Genomic DNA, 24,347 nt, shown 5'->3' on the forward strand with positions numbered 1-24,347 from the left:
TCCCAGCTTGGAGTAGATGGAATACTGGGCATGCAATCCCATCTCTAGCCTTGGAGCTATTGGCAATTGTTAGTACCTGGGAAAGGGAGAAACATTTTCTCTAAGGGATGAGTTGACCTCACTCTGGGGGGATGACCATGCATCCAAGAATATTTGGGCAACACAAATTGGTCTTGAAAGGCTTTTTTTTAATGCCACAAATTTGGGTGGTATAGTGTTTGAATGAGATGCATCCTGTAAGTCTTGGGCATGTCCGTGCTTGGTCCCCAAATTTGTGGCTGTTTGGGGAGGATTAGGTGATATAACCTTGTTGGAGAAAATATGTTGCTAGGGTGGGATTTGAGGTTACAAGACTCAGATCATTTTGTTAGCTCTCTCTGCCTCCAGTTTGTGGATGGAGATTCGAGTTCTCAGATGCTGCCCAGGCACCATGCCTGCCTGTCTGCTGCCATGCCCCCTGCCATGATCGTGATGACTTTTATCCATCTGGAACTGCAAGCCCCCAGAAAACTCTTCCTCCTATAAGTTGCTTTGGTCATGGTGCTTTATCATAGCAATGCAAACTAACACAGCTGGGTTGGGAGCACGAGGTGGATCTGGGAAGGGGAGGGTGAATACAATCAAAATGGAGTGTCTGAAAATTTCAAAGGACTAATTAAGATATAAAGTTTGTTCTTTGTAAAAAATAAATCTTTTAAAAATAATAAATGAGAAAATAAACATATATAACAGCCAGGCATGGTGTCTCATGCCTGTATACCTAGCAATCCAGAGACTAAGCAGGAGGGTTGCCATGAGTTTGAGGCTAGTCTATGCTGCAAAGCAAGAATCTGTCTCAGAAACAAACAACAGCAACCATGCAAAGCATATTGAATATGCCTGTGGTGTGTGTTGATGGAAGAGCAGGCATCTAGCACATGTTAGGCCCTGGGTTAGGTTTCAGTACCTTCCCACCAAAGAAAGCAAACAGACAGTTCAGTAGCTCCTCAGACCACATGTATAAACAGACATGCAGAATAATAGAAATAAGTCTGTAATCACAACAAATGTAATTCATCCCACTGTAGGACACAGGCATTATTGATATGGGGAAAAGGCTAAGGATGTGCTACATTGGTGTTGGGCTTTTTATAATTTAAAAAGAAATGCAATGTATATGTGTGTGTGTGTGTGTGTGTGTGTGTGTGCCTGAGTGTGTATATGTGTACTATTTGTGTGCAGAAACTAGAGAAGACCAAAAAGTGGCTTCAAGAATGGCCAACGTAACAGGTCATTGCTCAGCAATAAAGACACTGGCTGCTCTTCCAGAGAACAATCTTCAAAATCTCAGCACCACATGGCAGTTAACAACCAACTTTAACTCCAGTTCTAAGGGATCTGATGCCCTCTCCTGGCCTCTGTGGGGACTGCACACATGGGGTGAACAGGCACCCATGCAGGCAAAATATCTATACACATCAGATAAAAGTAAAATATTTAAGAGAAAAAGACAGTATCTCACTATGTAGCCCAGGCTGTTCCAGGACTCACAATCCTATTGTATCAACCTCCTAAATGCTGGTATTTCAGGGTCTATCACTTGGTCTTCTCAGACTACGCTCTCCTGCTGCCTGTGTGTACAATCTGATGTATATGAGTAACATGGATGTATGTGACAGACCTTGGATTGCAAGATGTGTCTCAGCACCAGAGCTTTGTGTTTTCTCTTTTGTTCTTTTCTACGACAGTCTCTAGTTCTTAAATACCCTGTCAGAGCCTCTCCTTCAAATATGTAACAAGCTGAATACCCTCTTTAAAAATGATCTAGCTCAGTGGTCCTAGACCCTCCTAATGCTGTCACCTGTAATACAGTTCCTCAGATTGCCGTAACTGCTAACCAGAATATTATTTCATTGCTATTTCATAACTGTAGTTATGCTACAGTTATGAATTGTAACGTAAATATCTGATATGCAACTCCCAAAGGAGTCATGACATGCAGGTTGAGAATCACTGGTCAAGAAGAACAAGAGAGAGAGAAAGAGAGAGAGAGAAGAGAAAGGGAGAGAGGGAGAGGGAGAGGGAGAGAGAGAGAACACAGCAAAGTGCCAGAGACTCTCACTTAAGTGCCTTGAGTGTTACTCAGATAAACAAGCTTTCTAAGACTTGAGATCCCTTTGTGACTGGGAATGAATGACCTGTGGTCCAGGGACAGCAGAGGACTATAGACAGAAGTTGACCACACTGCACATGGGACCCACAGAGCCTCCATCTCCATCTCTGAGCCAATCCCTAACTTCACATTGGCATGGCTCAATGGATCACAGACAACAAATGTCCACTGACAAGATAGCGAAGGGAATCACTGGGAAGAAGGGCCACCTATTCAGATTTAGCAGGAGCTGGCTCAGAAGGGGGCTGCCCCCTCCACTCCTCATGCTGTGTGCTCTGTGTGTGACACATCTGTTCACACTGTCACTCTCAGCCATCGGAGAAGAGCATACTTCTGCAGTGCATAGAGGAAAGGACTCAACAAAAATGAAACCATGGGCTCTTCCTGCTCCCTCCATCTTCAGATCTGGCTAAATCAACACTTAACATTAGCTCAGTGACTACAAAGGGGTCATACAGTGCCAATTACAAGGAAAGGTTTATCAGAGTGTATTAAGTTTGGAGACCTTGAAGACACATATCATGTCTGTACGATCACGTAGCATATGGAGAGAAACCTTGGAGCAATTAGGGGAAGGCAGGTTGTTCTCCTTTCTAACAAGGAGCTTTCTGGGAAGCAGAAAATTACCTGTCTCACAAAAACACCTGGAGCCTTCATAGAAATGTGTTTCTTGATTTCAAGTCATCATTAAGGGCACGTAGACTTTTAACAAGCGATGGGAATTCCCTTCATGAACTCACACAGGGCTGGTCAGTGTCTTCCCCCAAGAACTTTTTAAACAAAGACTTGGCAAGTGACACAGACAGAAACAAAAAAAACTCCTTTGATTTTTGAAACTCTTGTATTTCTTGATGGTTCTGTTTAAAAGTTGAATTTTCTGTTTTCTGCTTTCAATACCTAAAGATACCATGATTTCATAAAAGGAACTTTAAAAAATTATGAAGAACTGAGGTGTGGTGGCTCAGATGGTAAATATCCCTCATGAGCTCAGATGTTCAAACACTTGGTCCCCAGATGGTGGCACTGTTTGGGGAGGGTCTGGAACCCTTAGGGGGTAGAGGTTTGCTGGAGGAAGTATGTCACTGGGGGTGGGATCTGCCGGTTTATAGCCTCGGTCTGCTCCCTGTTCTTGCTCTCTGCTTCTTGTGTATGGCTGGAAATGTGGCCAGCTAGCTTCTCACTCCTGCTGCTGTCCCTCCCCTGCTAGGACCTTGACACAACCCAAGCACTTCTTCCTACAGGCCAACATGGGTGGTGGTGTTTAACACAGCATCAGAAATAACTACACACAGTAAGCACATCAATAATGCTTACATTTTCTACCTATGAAAACTCTCTACTCCATGAAATACGTTCAAGCTGGGAGAGCAAATAAACAATGCTATTTCCTCACAAATGTTAAAGGATGCCTTTTGGAGTAACCAGCCACTCACCAACTGGTATCTGCTCATCAAAGTATAGGCCAGTGTTAGAAATAAACCACACCTGAGAATTCTGAGTGACCGCAACCAGAGATAAATTCAGTCTCTGGCACTGCTATTAACATCAGGATTTCAGAACTTCAAGCAATAGATCTAAAACACACCAGGCCAAGCAAGTGTTCTGTTTGATGCTACAAGTATAAATGATGAACCTCCTCATGAGAGACCGGCCCTCTGACTGGGTGACAGACCTTCTCCTTGGAACCTGGAGAAATGGTCCCCCATAATACAAACAGTCTGTGAACTCCCTTTGTACACTCCTACTCTTTGTTATTTGTTTGGGCTGCAGCTTGTGGAAGAATGTATTTGCATCTGTTATTAAAGAGCAAAGAGAGGGAAGACATCAAAACACATCAAAATATACTTATACTGCAAAACCCACCATAGCAAGCAGTGATCAGCTGCTCTCCTAATTTCACTGTTGTGATAAAATCCCTGCTCTGACAGAGCAGCTTAAGGGAGAAGGGCTTTCTTTGTTTGGTTTACGGTTCGAGGTATCATGGCAATGACAACGAAGTCACTGCAGCAGGGGCTTGAGAGAACCAGTCTTATCATATCCACAGGTAAGAGCACAGGGCGAGCAAGTGAAGCAGATATGCTTCTGCTCAGCTCAGCTCTTGGCACTACCCAGAATCCCCTGCTGGGAGAAGACTACATCTACAGTGAGGTCTTCCCAGCTCAGTGACATAATCAAGACAGTCTGTTGTTTAAAAGACACCATGAGACAGAACTCACATGGAGGGTTGTTTGTTTTTGTTTGTTTGTTTGTTATTAGAGGAAAGGGAATAGGAAAAGGGGGAAGAGGAGAGGAAAGCCAGCCTCTGGGGACAAGAGCAACAGATGAGAAAAAAGAGGCGGGGTGGGGAGTGGGGGGGTGGGGGGGGTGGAGCAAAGAAAGAGAGAAAGGAAAAAACAGAGAGAAAGATGGGAATGTGTGTGCAGCTGAGGGAGTATCCTGTCAGAACCCCAAGGGCAGGGCAGAACAGTACAAATGCCTGAATCCTAACACAGCCCCCTACCCCCTCTCCAGACAACCTAATCTAGACAGTCTCTAATGGACACCCCCTCCAGGTAATTCTAGACTCATGGACACTACGTCACGTTTACACAACCACACCAGTGCAGTTCTTCCTGATAGTGTTTGCTTTAAGAATGAGAGCATAACTATTACCACCACCTGGGCCAGTGTCTCCCTGCACAGACCCTGCCAGGCACAGGGTCTTGCCAGGCACTCACCTCTACTTTTCTCCTCTCCTCCTCCTGCTGCCTTCTCCTTCAGTCATTTGTAGCCCACAGGGCCACCTTCCCTGTCTTCAGGCCCCTGTGTCTCTCCCTCCAGCCAACTATTAATACCCTGGCCCTCTCATGAACGCTTGGTCCCTTCGTCTGTTCCTGAGATCAGGGCCCAGGACACTGCAGACTGAATGCAGCTGACACCCAGGCCATAGATGTGCATTACATGATAATACTCAAAAAAAAAAAAAAAAAAAAAAAAAAAAAAACAAAAAACAAAAAAAAACCTTAAGTTTCCAGGTTTGCAGCTTCAAAAACTAAATAAATAAAATGGGAAAATGAAAGTAAACAGGTAAACTCAAAACTGTGTCTGAGCTCAGTGTTGGGGAGGCTAAGGCAGAAGCATCTTCAGTAGAAGGCAGCCTTAACCATAAGGTGAGAGATTGCCAAAAAAAAAAAAAAAAAAAAAAAAAAACCAAGATAAACCTCAAAGCAAAACAAATCTACAAAGCCCTGGGCTCTGAGCTCCTGACCCTGAAGCTTAAGTGTTCCTCTGTTTGGAGTAGAGTCAAAACCAGGAAGCCCAGCTTCCACCAGTGTCCTGAGTCCTGAACACCCACTCCCAATTCCTGGTGCCGTTGTAACACCCAGGCCAGCTCCAACTTGACATCTGGGAAAGTCCTGAGACTTGAACCAGGAATGAAGTTAAAACCCTAGAGCAAAGGGACATATGCTGCCATTTCGAAACTTAATTGTACAAGCATGTGACAAATCTTCCATGCCGAAGCCATTTTGGACATAAGTGGTCAACTATGAGTGTGTGCTTGCGATGGAGTTATGCTCAAACTGGAGCAGCCTTCCAGCTAGGGTGCTCAGCCAACAAAGCAAAGCAGGAAGTAAGTTCTGGAAGAGCAAAGATCTCTGCCATCAGAGCCTTGGAGAGTGAGGGAGGGCTGAGACATCAACCAGCTTGCGTGTTTCTCTTGAACACACAGGTAAATGGTGGTAACCTGCTGCTTAAGAGCACAGGGAGGGGTCCAGGAGACAGTGCAGTTGGTGGCTCACAAAGTATGAGGTAGAGACAGAGGATCCCTGCGGCTCACAGATTACCCGGCTTAATCTAATGAGTGAGCCCCAGGCTAGTGAGAGACACTATCTTAAAAGAAAGAAGTAATGAGAGCCAAAGCTGACCTCTGACCTCTACATGTGTGCAGGCACACAGACAAGGACACACACGTGTGTACCCATGCACCTGTATACACCTGTACACAGACACACAAGAACACATAAAGGAAACTCCGAGCAGCATCTAGGCCAGCTTGTAGAACTTCAGACCTGAGCTAACCAGTAACCGCCTCCACTCATGGCAGCCCCACAATTACAGCAATGACTGACTTAGGAAGGAGAGAGAGACACAGCCAGGAAAGAAACGCTCCTCACCACCATCTCACTGTGACTTGTTTTCCTTATTCTTTATGAAGTTAGGCTCATTGAGCCTTTTCATTTAGGAAGAGTTACAGCAAACACACACATGCTTTAAAGTGATGGTGACGAAATGAAAGATCATACGCATCCCAACCGCAGATAGATCCATTTTATACAGAAAAAAATATAAATAATTACATGTTTTCCATAGCAAATAAAATAGGATTTTCCTGAGAGAGTCTGGAAAATTGCCTCCAAAGTTCTGATTGATAAGCTTTCACAGGAGAAAGAGTGCATTTTGAGGTAATAAATCGCCGACCGACATGCTCTGCACAAAGCAGTAGTGTTTGGTACCAAGCTGCAGGGATAGGAGCACAAAGGCATCAATTATCCCAAAATAGACTGGGGCAGAGTCCAGTGTGCTATTAGTTCTGTAAGCTGCATCCACAGGGGATGGAGAGAAAGGGGGATTTGGCAATCAGCTGGTTAATTTGATCACTGTAGACAACTGCACTGTGTAATTTAGGTCTGAGGCAAACCCTGACCTGGAGTTCCTCATTTGGAACATTCATCAAATTAATCAAATAATTGTGAATTCTCGATTTCACTGAGCCCTGAAACAGGGTTCCAGGAGCACAGATCAAGTGCCCACTTACTGTCATCAGTGTGGCGTCACACTATCTGGGCATCTGTGTCTTTCTACCGTGTACATCTTCTACCCAAGCTTTATGGCCGCCTCCCCTTCTCCCACCCTTCTCTGCCAAAATGAGTTTGTTTTCTGCCCTGTAAGGGAATGGATCCATAAGCCACAGGAGCCCTTGCCTTGCATACAAGCAAGCATTGCACAAGCACTGTGTAAGCATTGCACAAGCACTAGACAGGCAAGTAGCACACCCTCCGTGGATGCATCTCAACAGGAGGGCTTCCTGCCTTTATGCAAGCAACTTGCAGCTTCTCCAGAGCCCACCACACTACTTCTGTAGAACTTCTGCTGTCTTTTATATATTTAGCCTTTTACTTTGTTCAGGCAACTCAGCAAACAAATGCTGTCTCTGGGAGGGAGAGGGGAGACAAATTCACATGCTACTATTCTGTTTAAAATAGTGTGGACTTTCTAGGAAGCAACGGTATCAGGTGATGAAGTGGATTTTAGAAGTTATGATCATTGACCCAATAAATTCTTATAAGTCTGCTTTATTTGGGTTTTTTTTTATTTTTGTTTTGTTTTGTTTTTTTTTTTTTTTTGTTTTTTTTTTTTTTTTTTTTTTTGGGTTTGGTTTGGTTTGGTTTGTTCCTTTTTGGAAATATGTAAGCTAGGGAGGAGCTTAACTTTAAAGATGTGCTGTTGTGACTGTGAGGGGAATTTTTTAAAAAATTAAAAGGCAGCCATGAAGAGACACATTTCTGGGGTTTTTTATTGTTGAGGGCCAATATCACCAAGTGAGAAGTTGTACAAATGTATACTGGAAGTGTTCTCATGTCCAGGAAGGAAGGAAGGAAGGAGGGAGGGAGGAAAAGAAACTGGGCTCAGGACCTGTAACTTTACAGGTAGGAGTGAAGCCCCTTTGTAAATGAGGCCGCTCCAGCATGAAGGGTGGTGTGTGTGTCATAGACCTGCCCCGCCCCTCAGCAGCAAGCACAGTCTACACCATGGACAAGTAATAAATCTCTGCTGAATGAATGAATGAGGAGTTTTATTTCTGTCTAATTAAATAACTCCATATGGAGAAATACCCGGGGAGCAGTGAGGAGACAGGGTCTCGCCAATTACATCAGCCAAATCAACCGTGGCAATTAATTTGGGGCAGATGCTGGAGCCAAATCCTGCAATGCAAAGGCAAAGCCACACTCGTGCACTTAGTCTCAGCAGCTAAAATTCACGGAAAAGGCCAGCGAGGACCAGCATCACTTTCGGATTGTCACAATAGGACTGTGGGTCAGTTTTGTGAATTTTTAGTACTTTCCTGCCATGTCCAATCTTCTACCTCTGACTTAGGAGGGAGTTTAGAGCCACCTCATCATGACTTGACTTACCTGTCTCACTTCTATACAAACAAGCCTTTTAAAAGGAAGTCTCCTCTGCCATTTAATCCCAAGTCACATCTTGGCACCACTATGCTGAACCCAGCCCTACTAGCTTCACTGTGGACCTTAGAATTGTTAAATCCAGAGGTTAAGCCTCTGCCCTCACCTTGGTGACTCCTGCATTATTGCCCAAAGCCTTTTCCTCCTTTGGACCCCAAAACAATACTCCTGTCTCCTGCCCTCCAGCTTTTGCTCCTCTTTACCAATGAGTGACAGGTGCCTCTCTCTCGCTGATAATACATAGTTGCAATCACACAGCCTGACATCAGACAACTCTGAATCATTTGTCTAGAGAGCTGAAGCTCCCACATCACATATCTAACTGCCAATAGCATGTCATGTTAAACCCTAGAATTGCCACATTGAAAAGTAATAGCCCATCTTCTGTCTGTAGGCTTGATCTCTGCTTATTGCATCGCCCCAAATATGCGGGATCTTTTGCGATCCCACAGCAACCTTGACACAATGCTCCAAACGGTCTTGTCAGCTGTCTGGCAGGTGAGATTGTTCATGAATAGGTCCTGTTCATTTGCTCATGCATGTTCCATCCCTATGGGTGAAATGAATTAGGTCCATCTCTGGCCTCCTTAGGATTCACCACCTAATAAGAGAAGCTGACAAACGGACGGGTCTTGGCCAGCATGTTCAGCAGCTTGTGTACATCTGATCCTGTGGGAGTGAAGAACAGCTGAGTGAACCATGAGAGGTTTGTAGCCAGGGACCCCTGAAGGCATGCAGGGTAGTTAGAATGTGCAGAAATAGATAAAGCCTGCGAATGTTCCAGATACTCCTGTGGAGTTTGGGTGCTAACCTGGCAGCAGTGTGAATGAGCCTAACAATGAAAGAAGAGAAGAATCTTTAAGAAATAAACAGCACTTCACTAAAACACGGGGCATGAGCCAGGCAGTGGTGGTACACGCCTTTAATCCCCGCACTCGGGAGGCAGAGGCAGGCGGATCTCTGTGAGTTCCAGACCAGCCTGGTTTACATAGAATTCCAGGCCAGCCAGGTTTACATAGTGAGAGACACTGACTCAAAGAGGGGGCTAGAGAGAGTGAGAAAACAGTGGCTACCTCTAGAAATTCAAAGAACAAGGATTGTTTACTAATTTATTTCTCTGTTTTCTGGGTTTGAACAATGAATGAGTCACTTTTTTTTTTTTTTTTTTTTTTTTTTTTTTTTTTTTTTTTTTTGTATTGCCTAAGGGGAATACAGTAGTCACACAGTGGCACAAATCAAAGGCTGGGAGCTAAAGTGAAACCGGGAGGTCAGGAGTGGCAGAGCAACAGAAAGGCTGCGCAAGTGGGGTGTGGAGGGAGGGTGGCAGGCTGCAAGAGGAGGGATGGTGGAAGAGGGGGGATGGGACCCTCTTCCAATGTAGGAATGGAAGTGAGGGAAGAAGGGGGTGCTGGGAGGTCAGGGAGGAGGGGGAGATAGGTTGGGGAGGTCTTCACCAGGGTCCAGGCATCCCGTACAAGCTCTAGCTTCATGTTGCCCCATCCAGTAAGAACACACATGTTCTCCATGCTGTGGTCTTACCCAACTACATCTTCCCTAACAATTTTCACCCTCAAACGGCTACCCTGGGGGGCTAGTGGTTAAAAACACTTCCAGACAACCTGGGTTCATTTCCCAGCACCCACATGGCAGCTCACAACTGCCTGTAACTCCAGTTCCAGGAGACCTGATACCTTCACACCAATGCACATAAAACAAATAAACCATTCAAGTATATAAAAAATAAAATAAATTTTTAAAACTACTAACCTGTTTCTTGGTTTGCTTACATTTCTGCTAATTTACTTTGTCAATTTTTTTTAAAAAATAAATGAAAATAAAGACTGCTCAAGGTCAAAGGATATATAACACCAATTTTTAAAAAACGCATGAAAAAAATAATAAAACAACCCACCATGCAAAAGTAAAGAGTGCAATAAGAATAGCCTTCGCTTTAAGAATCAGAAGCTAAGAGGTGGCGTACTCAACGTGGGAAATCCCCCCACAGCCACCCCACCCTCCCCTCAACCACAGCACCCATCTCTGATGTGCCTGTACATTTATCTGTCCCCTGGAAAATAGCAACTACAGACCATTTAAAGAGCCAAGAGACATGAGTCATCTCTTCAGTCCTCTCAATGCACTGCTCTGAAAGTTGTGATTCAGTAGATTGAACGTGGAGTTTACATAGGTTCCTCACATTCACATCAAAGGCCTGCCGGTTCCAGATCTCAATGCTATTTCCATGCCACAGAGCAGAAGTTACAGGGTCAAAAGGTAAGAACCTTTAAAATTTTAGTAGCTGCTGTCAAGGGCTCTCCAAGAATGTTCCAACAACTTACATGGTTACAGACAAGCTCTTATTAGATCTCCCAGTGCATGAGAGAGACAAAATGAACAAGACATGAAGTTAACAGCTAAGCGGCAAAAACGAAGCACACAGAAATGGTAAAGACACAGCCATCCATTTCCTGTGTCCCAGCTGTCACCCCAAGGGTCAGCCATGTGTCTAGTGAACATGCCCAATGCCCCAAATTATTTTCTGGATAAGCAAAGGAAAGGTATAGGGGATGCTGAAAATGAAAAAGATAAATCTACCTAAGTAACATTTTACTATCTATGCTATGTGTGTATAAAAGTACATGTATGTCTAAAAGAGAGTCCCTAAAAAGAGATGAATAAAGACAAGTAGAAATGCATTACAGCATATGCAATGTATATATTTATACATTTTTATAATTCTCAGACCTACAAGATTTTTGGCTAGGGGGCTGATTAAATGCCTTTCTGTGGTGCTCTGAGGGCACTAAGAGTTGACGCTGCCAAAGGAAGACATACCCAGTGGACTGCTGAGGAAGCAAGCAACAGGGTGACTTGCAGAGTGTTGGCCTCCTTTACATTTTCCCGCCAAAATGACAGGTAGTGTATTGTATTTTATGTGCACGTCCTTGGAGGAAAAAAAAATCCTAGAGAGACCCTGAACATCAATAGTACCATCAGCATGGACCTATGAAATGGGGTAGGAGGAGAAGGTAGGGGATAGGGAAGGCTGGGAAACAGCAACATCTAACTGTACTTCTGCAAGTTTTTCTATACTGTTTAATGGCATAGATATCTTGTGGTACTACATCTTGCATCTATTACTATTCTGTGAAGTGCTATTGGAAGAATTTCTGAGGGTCTCCTTAACCCTAAAGAGAGAAGTTCCACAGATACGAGTTGTCAAGACGTTTCTTAATCCTGAAGAGAGGTAGGTGGACAAAGGAGGCTTGTGTTTCCTCCAGAAACATAGCAAACATTTCCAGGAGTGTCCTTGGCCCTGGTGATTAAAATGTGCTTCAGGCTGCCCTAGGTTCTGTCACTTCACTCTCAAGGAGCCTGAAACACAACAGCTTCATAGGATATGATTTCACCCACCCGCCCCTCAGAGCAAAATCTTCCCCAGGTAGCAAGTGTGTGGGGAGCAAGTGCAACAGCTCTAGAATCCACGGAGGAAACATGTTTCATGGATTACATTTATTTCAAATGGCAGAATACCTTCTCTCTGGAAAAGAATGCTACAAACACAGCGAGGACCATTTCTCTCCAATGTTCACTTAGAAATGCTTTCAGGATTCAGGCTTACCCCAGCCTTCCAGGTCCACCAGGACCTCAGCTTCTCCACACACTTTGGGATGACAGTTGCTCCCAACCCCTCAAAGCAGCCTTGGTCATTAAGTTGGAAAGATAAGACAAGCCAACCCATCTGTCAGACCAGAAATCCAAAATAGACCAGAGTGAAAGGCTTTTCTTGTTCACTCTATCCCCAAATCTCTCTGAACCTCAATTATTACAAAATCTGAACTGAAGGTTGGTAAGATGATTCAGTGTTTAAGAGGACTGGCTGCTCTTCCAGAGCCCTGGACTTGATTCCCAGCACACACAGACATCTAGGGGATGTGATGTCATCTTCTGGCTGCCTTAGGCTCTGAGCATGCACCTGGTACACGGATGCACATGCAGTCAAAACAACCATGCATAGAAAATCAATTAACTAATTAATTTTAAAAATTATTGTAAAATATGATCTGGCCAGGCATGCTGGTTCAGGCCTGTAATTCCAGCACTCTGTCCCAGAGACAGAGGCAGGAGGATTGCTTCAAATTCAAGGCCAAGTCTAATCTACATAGCTAACTGTAGGCCAACCTAGGCTACAAAAAAAAGGAGGAGGAGAAGAATACAGCTGTGTAGCTGGCTAAAGTGAGTACCCACAGTCTTAGATGCCTATGATGCTGAGACAGAACGATCACTCTGCCAGGAAGTCCAAGGTCAACCTGGGCAACAGAGATCCCATCGTATCTTAAGAAAAACAAAATACAAAATAAGCCCACAGGATCTGGTCATGTAAATCTGCTCATTGGTTGTATACATTTGACTTCTGAAGATGTTCAAAAGACCAAACTATGCAACATCTAACTCTAAGACAAGGTCTTGTGGGTAGGTCAGGATGACCTCAAACTTGGAGCAGTCCTCCAGCCTCGCCTTCCTGAGTGGCATCACCTTAAACCTTCTTGTGTTAAGTGAGGGTTGCTACACTGTGATCAGTGATTGCGCTAAAGAAATCACAGCCACACTTTTCCAATGACAAGAGCAATGTGGTCTTGAGCTCAAACATTCACGAAGAGCCTTAAGACATCTGGGAATCATGCCCTCACTAACATGGAAACCAAAATGATAATCTCAAACAAATGTAGATCAGAGCTATGGCTCCCAGAGCCTAGAAAGCACAGTAGGGAGAAATAGACAGAGGGTGGGTGTTGGATACAAGAGTGCTAATAGATGGGAGGAAGTATGCTAACTCCTAGAGAACAAACTTCAATGAAATGTTGTCAAGTAGCTAGTAGAGAGGATTATGAAATAAATGTCTGATGAAAGACCTGATAACTGCTCCTATTGTTCATAGGTGTGTGTGTGTGTGTGTGTGTGTGTGTGTGTGTATGTGTGCGCTCACACACATGCGCACACGTGCTCTCTCTCTCTCTCCTAAAAAGAGTGTAATATTTGGTCCTAGAAAACACTGGACCTTAGCAAAGTCTAGAAGAGCCAATCACCAAGGCCACTGTGTGTTTCGTTTTGGTTTTTGGTTTTGTTGAGACAGGTTTTTTCTTTGTAGCCTTGGCTGTCCTGGAATGCTCCAGGCTGGCCTTGAACCCACAGAGATCCTTCTGCCTCTGCCTCTGCCTCTGCCTCTGCCTCTGCCTCTGCCTCTGCCTCTGCCTCCCAAGTGCTGAGACATGAATCATCACCACCCATCACCAAGGCCACTGTTAGCAGGCACTGAGGTCACACGCAGTCCTCCTAAGGATGCTCCAGACAAGAGACCTCATAGCTCTGTAGCTCTAACCTACGTTACTTCCAACTATGGCCAAAGCGCCCCCACCCCATCCCCACAAAGGTCACTAACTCCATGTAGTCTTCAGGATAATTGAAGAAATCATCCTGTTTCTGTAAAACTTCCAGAAGAAAATGAGAAGTAAAGTCTGTGTGACCTTGAACTCAGTGTGCCCTCAGATATGACACCCAAATTACAATCCATAAATGAAAACGTTAACAAATTTAAACCTCATCAAAATTAAAGATGTTCGCTCTTCTAATATGAAAGTAGTTAAAAGAGAAGCTGCAGATAAAAGAAAATACTTGCAAATCAATATCTCTGTATACATAACCCGTAGAGATAACACTTCATATACAGAAAGATGTTTGACTGGTTTTCAGAATATAAAGAACTCACACAGAAATTTTAAAAAAGCAATAACCCAGGAAAGCACGGACATCATCATGGAGTATGTATTTTTTGCTAGGAGCTGTATAGAAAGGTAGTCATTACTGTAAATTATTGGGAAAATAAAGACAATAACATGATAGCATTCCCCAGACACTAAATCAAATACATTAATGAAAAAAAAAAAAAAAAACCAATGTTGGAGAAGAACTCACATCCATTACCAGCTGGAACGTATATGAAAGAACAACAACTAGTTTGCAGCACATTTTGGCAGGGCTTTTTTGTTCAGTTAAATATTTATCATAAGACCAAGTAATTCTAACTTCTAGCTATCCAGCCTCGGGAAATGAAGACTGGATGTCCATACTAAAATGTGTGTGAATGTTCTCTAAATCAAAATTCATAACAAGCAAAAGCCAAAACATCCTAAAACCAGAACAACAAATGAATGTACCATGAGACATCTGTGATCTGGAACACAACTCCCCAGTGACAGATAAACTCATACAAAAGGATGGGTGAGCCTTAAAAAGATGTTGGCAAGGGGCTGCATGGAGGGATCGATGGTTAAGAACACTGGCTGCTCTTCCAAAAAAAAAAAAAAAAAAGCCCAGATTTGTTACCCAGAACCCACATGGCAGCTCACAAACATCTGTAACCCCAGCCCTGGGGACCACACACCCTCTCCTGGCCTCCATAGGCACCAGGCACACATGTGGTGTACAGATATACATGCCTGCAAAACACCTATATACTTAAAAATAAATTTTAAAAACTACTAAGGAAAAGAAGCCAGACCCTAAAGAGCACATTTTTTTCCTACTCATGCAAAGTTTAAGAATAGGGCAGTAAAGACAGAGTATAAGCTGAAGTGTAAGGTCCAAGGGATCCTTCTGAAATAAGAGAAATGTGTTCAGCTGGGCTATGTTGGTGGCTACACAGGTAAAGGAGTGTATTGAAAACCACCCAGCTGTTTAAAAGGAAAGCCGCTTGGGTTTGTTATGGTTGTTTGTTTTGGTAGGATGCATGCTAAGTATTCATTAAACCACCAAGATGCTCCACCAGCGAAAATCACTCCTTCCCTCCTAAGTGATACACTTTTGAGAAGCATAGAGACCAAGAATGAGTCTGTACCAACATTAAATAGAACCTCTGGAAACTGAAAAGCTTCTGTATGGCAAAGGACACCATCATCAAAATGTCAGGCTACACAAGTTCATCTCTAAGAAGACTGAATGAAGCAAAGCACAGAGGCAGGGGATTGATCTCTCTCTCTCTCTCTCTCGTGTGTGTGTGTGTGTGTGTGTGTGTGTGTGTGTGTGTGTGTGTGTGTGTGTTGATTTGAATGAGATGTCCCCATAACTCTCCAGCATTTAGACACCTGTTGGCTGTCTGAGATGGGTTGGTAGGTATGGCCGTGTTTGGGGAGGTGGATAAGGAGCAGAAGCCCTGAGTGGATGAAATCCTGAGTGACTGAGTGTTGTATTATTGACATGGGTGTGTCCGTGATGAGTACTTCAATGCCGCAGCCCATGGCAAAGCAATACCAGAGTGAGGTTTTCCCTCCAAGTGTCGATGAGTGACCAGTATGTGCAAAGACTAGAAACTTCAGGAGTGCTCAGCCAGCGGAGACTACCTACAAAGACTAGCCAGCCTTTGGGGGCTATTTTCTCTCAAACCACCACAATCCTAGACAGAGTCCCTAGATCTTATATTTGGTTGTGAGCTCAGCCTTTAAGGACTGAGCCATCCCTCCAGCCCAGGGTCCCTAATCTTAACAAACATGCTGTGCTGGCTAGTCAATAAGCTTCAGAGAGCCACTGTTCTCTGCCTCCCTGGTACTGGGATTACACGATCTCAGTAACACCTTTGACCTTTTTATTTGGGCACTGGGTACTGAACTCAAATCCTCCTGTGTCAGATGCAGGGGACTCACCTTAAGAAGTTTCTGTTCACAACCCTTGAGTCCTTACTTTCTGAAAACAACAACACATGGTGCCCAGGACTGCAAAGATGGATCAGTGTCAAGGAGCACTTGCTGCTCTTACACAGGAAGGACCAGAATTCAGGCCCCACCATACACAGAAGCTCCCAACCACCTGTAACTCCACCTCTAGGGACTATTGTAGGGAAAGGGGGCCAACCAAAGAAATACACTTTGTCCCTGGAATGGGGGCCAGTGAAAGAAATACAGCCTGGCCCTAAAATTAGAACCAAAAGGCTAAAACAGACCAGTGAAAGAAATACACTGAAACCAGAGCCAAATCTGATCCTGAACCTATGCGGGGGAAACCAACCAATCCCTGAGCATGAGATCTAGCCAATCTGAGCTCAGGGATTGAAATCTGACCAGTCCTCACCCTGAAAATCTCCTCGCTGGAAAAACTCTGCCTCTAAGAAGCCCTATATAAACCCCATGTCTGTTCAGCTTGTGGTTGTCCGGCTATCTGGCTGTCCTCTCTCACCCTAGATTCTTCCCTCCCAATAAATCTCTTGAATGAGGTTTTGGGTGAAGAACTTTCACACACACACACACACACCCCACCCAGCCCCTCACCCCACCCAGCAGAGTTGTTACACTCTGGGAAGCTAGAGCCACAGTGTAACAACTTCACTGGCAAAGCCCTTCCCTGGCACAGCAGAGCTGATACACTGGGGAAGCCTTTTCCTGAAGCAAGGCTATAAGCTGCTGCACTTACTGTGACCTGTGATATTCTTTGGCTACTGAATGCCAGAATACCTTTCCATCTGAGCTATAACACTTAGTATTCTGTGGCTCCTGAGTGCCAGAATCCCTGTCCATCCGATCCCAGCCACCACAATGCTTACAAATATGATACCCTCTTCTGACTTCCAAAGGCATCAGACAAGTACATGATACACATACATGCAAGCAAGCAAAACATTCATATTCATTAAGAAAAAAAAAGATAAGGAGATGCCCAGCTATACTGCGTCCTCTCTGTTCTCTCACAATGCCTTCAAAGATCTTCTTGACTCCAGAGGTGGCACAGCCCAAGGCAGTGGGTCAAAGGGAAGGTTTGCCACATCAGCAAAGGCCTACAAGCCTGCAGTCTTAAGCATCCTTGCTGACACTCCTCCTCCGGTGATCAGTTCATAGCTGTTTCCTGGTTTCCCTACCCTTGCTCTGGCTGGATAGCACCACCCCCTATGCTAGAACACTTACAGGGAGTATAGTAGGTGGGAGCAAACGAGAATGGCCCCCAGAGGAACACTTATTTGAATGCTTGGTCCCTAGTTAGTGTGACTGTTTGGGAAAGATTGGGGGTGCTGGAGAGGATTGAAGGTCTTGGAGGGATTGGTGGAGGGTGTGTTTCACTGTAAGTGGGCTTTGAGGTTTCAAAAACCCATGCTATTCCCAGTCAGTAGCTGCCATGCTCCCTGCCATGATGGTCATAGACTCTAACCCTCTGAAACCATGAGCACCAATAGACATTTTCTTTAACTTTGGCCATGAGGTCTCTTCACAGCAATAGAAAACTAAGACAGCATGTAAAATCAAATCAGAGCTCTGGCTGCTTTGACGATGAAGGAACAGGGACTTCTATCTTGGGAGGGGGGTGGGCCTCTTTGCCACCACCACAGCAAGAGGGACCGTGAGGATTAATTTGCTCAACTACACAGGTACAAAACCAGTTTGTTCGCTTTGTTTTGTTTTTTTTTTGATGCGGGTACAGGTATTAGAGCTATATGGCTGGCTATGCGGTAGTTACTTTTAACAATAGAAAAATGTTGGTAGAAACACACAGGGTCAAAAAGCTGCCGTGAGCTGTCTAGTAGGTGATTGGGCATCAGTAACTTCATTCTACAATTAAGGCCATAATTGTACCTTGGTATCATGAGACTTTGATATTAGAAATAAAACATAGCCTACAGGAAGCGCCTAGGACACTTGGCACAGAGGAGTGCTCACTAATCAAGAGAGCATCCCAACAGTCTCTCACAGCAGCTCCTGAAGGAATAAGAAAGCAAAGCACATCATTCTTCAAGGCCCTGCCAGGATCTTAAGATTCTCCCTGTGAGACCAATCCAGCCAGTGGTGTGCTATGTTTCCACAGTGAGCCATGGGACTGAATTCATTCGTCTGAGGAACTCGTTCCATGTCTCCTAGCCCTGTGTACTTCTGCTGCCCCAGAAACACTGGAGCAGATTGCCACTTTAGTGACCCCGGGTGACTACCAGGCCAGCAAATGAAAGAGACAACACCAACCCTGACTCTATTTCTTCCTAAAAAAGCCTTTCCAAACATGCTGTTAAGGGGCCAGCAAGAAAAATAGGATTGACTAAACTCGAACCCTAGCTGAAGAACCAACCCCTTCAAGCTGTTCCCTGACTGCCACATGCACTCACTCCGTGGCACAGGTGTGCTCACACACAAAATAGATACAAGGTAACTTTAAAACCTCTGTTAGTAAAAGAAATAACAAGTGCTTTTTGAGAGTTGGAAAACTCAGAACAATCCATTGTCCTTTCACATTGCCTCTACCAACTCTTGGTGTCCCCCAACCTCACATCTTTCTCTACACCTGTCCTCTGGATGAAGCTGTTCAATGCAACCTGTGAAAATGTACTTGTCACTGTGGATTTTGACAGCTCCATCCCAAACCTCAGAGGCTAAAGCTTGTGGTTCTCGACTGCAGACATTTCCAACAAAACCACACACTCAATCTGCCTCCTAACACCCCCAGGATAGAGCAGGCATCAGTAGCCACCTCTGGCAAATGTCTTACACCTGTGAACTCTGAAATGCAAGGGTGTTGCTGAGGCACAGGCAGCCATGGTACAGGATGGTTGCATTATCTCTGGCTCTAAGCTCTACATCCCTGCCTACAGTGCAGTGAGCAAAAAAGACTCAAAATGCAAACTCTGCTATAAAGTAGCAGTGAGGAGGCATTCACCAAACCCAAAATTCATGTGGGGCCCTCCACCCAAAATGCAGCTGGCTGAAAACCCCAGGGGATAGGCCACACTTACCAGAGTGTGCTCTGACCACCAAAGTAGGCATTGCCACAGCTGAGGAACCTCAGAACACTGCCCAGGAGAAAGAGACCAAGAAGGGCCTACACAAAAATTAAAAAATAGGAAGCTATTTAAGTGGATTACCCTCAATAAAAACAGTTGCTTGCAAAGCATGGAAACCTCTTTGAGAGTAATATTTAGTAGCTATTGACAAAGTTGGGTTGATTTGTTCTTTTAGGGGGAATGGGATTTTTGGATTTGGGGTATTTTTAGAATGGATCCTGCTATGGAGCTCAGGCAAGCTTCAAACTGAAGATTTTCCTGCTCTAGTCTTTTGAGTGCTAAGCTTACCAGAGGAAGCCACATAGTCAGCCTGACAGTGATATTTTTGTTCAATAAAATAAATCACACTTAGGCTAGAGAGTTATCTCAGTAGCTGCTAGCTTGTGGTGCACAAAGCCTGGACTGCCATCTCCAGCACAGTACCAACGAGCTATGGTGGTGCACACTATATAACCTATAACCGCAACACCTGGGAGCTGGTACACACTATATAACCTATAACCCCAACACCTGGGAGCTGGTACACACTATATAACCTATAACCCCAACACCTGGGAGCTGGTACACACTATATAACCTATAACCCCAACACCTGGGAGGTGGGAGCAGAAGAATCAGAAGTTCAAGGTCATCTTTGGCTACACAATAAATTTAAAAGCATCCTGGGGAAATGAGACACTGTCATCATGCCCCTCCCCCCCCTCTCTATATATAGATAGATAGATACAAATATATAGATATATTCATGTATCAAGCATGAAGCCAATCCTAAAAATAACTCCTTCATGTCATTTCTAAAACTATCAGCAGAGACAGAACAGTAGCAAGAAGTGCTGGAGCCCGGGGGTTTTTCAGCAGGCATACACTTTTCTTCACCATTACTTTGGCAAAGGGAATGCTCCCATGTCTCTGAAAGCCACTTGGATAACTCAGGGGGGAAATATACTCCCTGCTCTGAGCTGTTTAGCTTCACCTAAGACACCCTGCCCTGTCATGGCCTTCACCACTTACTGACTCTTGTCGCTTGATGTTTGCTACATTTGGGCAATGGGCAGTGACAACATTGGGAGAAAAATATTTTCTTTCCATAGTGAACTTCTTTCTCCTGAGTGAGTAGAAAAATAAAATTAGTTCAGAATGTTTAAATGCATGATGTGTTGACCTCAAGAGAGCCAGTGTGAAGATGGATATCTATCTGAAAATTCTCTTAACCATCTATTGTTTTGCACATTCTGTTTTCTCTTCTTAGATATGGTCTCATTCTGCAGTCCAGGCTGTCCTACCGCTCACAGCTTCTGTCTCAGCCTCCCAGGGCTGTCATTACAGACATGCACATCCATTTAACACCATCTATGTATACAGATTAAACATCTCCAACCCAAAGTCTGAAAAATAAACCAGGAAGTTTGAAGCTGAAACTGAGTAGCCTCATGTGATTGACCAAAGTAAAAATGCAGACACACTAAAAATACAGCTTATAATTAGTTCTATAGAGTTCCTACGAAGCCAAATGTGTTTCACATTACTCTTACATTGTTATGTATATGCAATTCCTAAAGAAATCTGAAATCCTCCCTTAGTTGGTTTTTCGTTGTTGTTGTTTTGTTTGGTTTTTTTTGTTTTTTTGTTTTGTTTTGTTTTGTTTTTTGTCAACTTGACAAAATCTAACTTTATCTGGAAAGACAAACCTCAACTGAGAAAATGCCTCCATAAAGACTGCTTTTAGGCAAGTCTGTAGAGAATTTTCTTTATTTAATAATCGACAGTGGGTGGATGCCACCTGTGGGCAGATGGTCTTCAGTTGTATAAGAAAGCAGGCTGAGCAAGCCTTGAGGGGTAAGCCTATAGGCAGCACCTCTCCACAGCTTCCCGCTTCAGTTCCTGCCTCCAGGTTCCTGCTGATTCCCCCAGTGATAAAGTGTGACCTGAGAGTAGTAAACTGGTCTACACACCTTCCCCACCTAAGTTAGCTTTCCTCCTTCCTTCATTTCTTCCTTCCTTCCTTTTCCTTCTTTCTCTCTCTCTCTCTCTCTCTCTCTCTCTATCTCTCTCTCTCTCTCTCTCCTTCCTTCCTTTCTTTTTTCTTTTTTTAATCACTGAAACAAATACCAAACACTTCTGATAGCAACATAGACAAGGGATACACTAGCTGTTCTAAAACAGAATCCCAAGTGAACTGAAGTGGAAGTTTTCCACCTTAGGTAGTAAAATGTACCACAAAATAATTCTACATGTAGCCACATAGATAAAAAATTAATTTTCTATTGTCTAACTGACTCAGGAAGTTCATTTTCTCCAAGAAAATAACATCTCACTATTTGTTTTTCTGTTGCTGTGATAAAATATCCCAACAAAACCAACATGAGATAAAAAGGGTTTACTCCAGATCAGAGTCCAAGGGCATAGTCCATCACAGTGGGGAAGTCAAGGCAGCAAGGGCTTGGGCCAGTTGGTTACATCACACCCACAGCTCATCTCATTTTCCTTCATGCAGGACTCCAGCCCACAGAATAGTGTCACCCACAGTGGGTATCTGCTCCTCACTGAACCCAACCAACATAACCCCACAGACATGCCCAGACATATGTATTACACACAGACATGCCCAGACATATGTATTACACAGACATGCCCAGGCATCTGTATTACACACAGACATGCCCAGACATATGTATTACACACAGACATGCCCAGGCATCTGTATTACACACAGACATGCCCAGGCATCTGTATTACACACAGACATGCCCAGGTATCCATGAAGTTCACAGTTAAGATTCACCATCGCATGACTCTTACTGCAAATTTAAACACTAGTCTTTCCAATGTCAGTCTATAGCTCCTGGCTGCATAAGCTCAGTGATGGGGCTTTCAGGCAGCCATCTTGGAGACACACAGAACAAGGGGCCCACCATTAAGTTAGGGCCTCTGGTGACAATTACTAGAAAGTGGTAGAAGGTCCTGAGTGACACAAAGGACACACAATGGTTCAAACAGCACAGCAGAATCAATGTGTGTCTCAGTTCCCAAGGAGCTTGAGTCTCTCAGTGTCTCCCCAGTTAAGAGTTTTGCCTGGGTTTCAGGTAGAAGTGACTTAAAGACTCTGCCCTCCCAGGAAGTCTCTTTCAATGACTTGCCATAGCTCTCGCCCTTACTGTCACTATAAATATGACTGCTTTGTAGTATTGGTAGTTATGCCTCATATTTCCAGATAAAGCTTAGCCTTTAAAATTAAAACTCTGGAGATGATAGTACATTCCTTTAATAACAGCACTCAGGAGGCAGAGGCAGGTAGATCTCTGAGTTCCAAGGACTACGTAGTGAGATCCTACCTAAAAATATATTAAATTAAAACTCTCCCTTCCCCATTTCTCCCCCTCCCTTTCCTCTCTTTGTGAGACAGTCTCATGTAATTGAAGTGTGAAGCTCATCTTGACCTCCTGACTCTCCCCCTCCTTCTTGAATTTGAGATAGCAGGCATGCACTATTATGAAGAACTTAAGAACTTTCAACCTGAAAACCCTACACCCTTCTAAACAGAGCCTAAAGCAAGCCGCACAACTGGAATTCAGGCCCGCACAGGAGCACTGCTCCCCTGAGCTGCAGGTGGCCTGCAGTGTAGCCTCTTCTGATTGTACTTCTCTACTGCCATCCCCTAGGCCCCAGTCTCAGCTCTTTTCCTCCAACAGTGACACACACACACACACACACACACACACACACACACACACACACCTTTTTCTAGTGCCCAGCTCTGAAATGGCGGGAACCCAAATCATAGTTTGGGTTTGTTTTCAGTCATAACCTCCTTCTCATTGCAAAGCACACAGTCTATCCCTCCCCGGTGACTGTCTCCTTGTGGGACCATATGGCAGCTCCTGGCCACTCTACACTTCTCCAGCACAAAACTCCTGCTGCAGAGTCTAGCCCAAGGTGCCTGGTTCCTTACTTTGCTCACCTCTTATCTCAGGAACTTGACTCATCAGTAGGGCCCCAAGCCTAGCCCATCACGGTTACAACTGTCAGTATCTGGGCCCCAACTGCCAAGGTCTTTTCCCATGGTGCTCTTGGGAGCCAATCAGAGAGAGTTCTATGAGGTTAGTGTCCTTGTGTGTTCTGTGGTAGTTAGATGTAGTTAGAGGAGAGGTTTTCTGGTTGGAGCACAGAGAGGGGAAACAAGCTAACTAATAAACGAGCCAATTCAAATCTGGTGATAACAAAATCTAAAGTTTCTGACCAATAAATGACAAAAATCCCCCAAAAGGATTTTTTGGGGGTGGAGGGGTGGAGTCATGTTATACAGACCACATATTTAATATACAGGTTTGGTTGCAAGCTGCAGAGCTCTACTGAAAGGTGCTGGTGGAATCTCGTTGGTACCTGCACTGCTTGCTTAGGTTGGCCTCTGTGACAGCATCCATCCTTAACAATTTATGCACATTCCTGGTCGTCCCCACCTCACAAGTGGATGAAAGTCTTAACAATCCCCAGATTTTTTGTTATTGTTGGGTAACCCTTCCTGGGTGTCTGTAATAAGGCTACACAGGAAATCAAAGTCTGCATTGTTCTGGTGGCTCTTCTGGGATTCTACGTGTCTCATTTGAGGGAGCCTTTGTTCCCACAAGGTAAAAAAACAAAAACCAGAAACCCACATATTACAAGCCTTTTACTCAGCTGTGACAATATCAGCAGTGTGAGAGTTGCTATGCGTGGGAGATGATATCTACAAGGATCGCTTCCCTTTAAAATGGGGTGCTTAATTACTGTTTTTAGGGGGCAGTTAATGAGTGGAACATGTATAACATTAAACACATTTGGCTTGGGAGGACTAGTGGGGTGAAAGCAAGCCTCTATCCTTCACATGTGAAGAGGAAGACTGAGTACTACTATGAGTCTCAGGAATCTCATCTAAACCCCACCCACAGAGGGCTTAACAATGGCTGGCAATGCCCATGAAGCCACCCGGCCCTGAAAGCCATTCCCATAGGACATGCCAGTCAGTGTGCATCAGAGTGGATTCAGCACCCCACCACTGAGAACAAAGGGGACAATGCTGGCACTAGACTAGGAAGCCCGGAAAGCAGAGTTCACCCGTCTTCATCCTGATACCAGGAAGGGACAGCCGCTCTCACAGCCCTCGGGGAGCTCCACCTCAGGGAGAAGCTGG

The sequence above is a fragment of the Phodopus roborovskii genome, unplaced genomic scaffold (genome assembly GCF_943737965.1).
Source record: "Phodopus roborovskii unplaced genomic scaffold, PHOROB, whole genome shotgun sequence".
Classification (NCBI taxonomy): domain Eukaryota; kingdom Metazoa; phylum Chordata; class Mammalia; order Rodentia; family Cricetidae; genus Phodopus; species Phodopus roborovskii.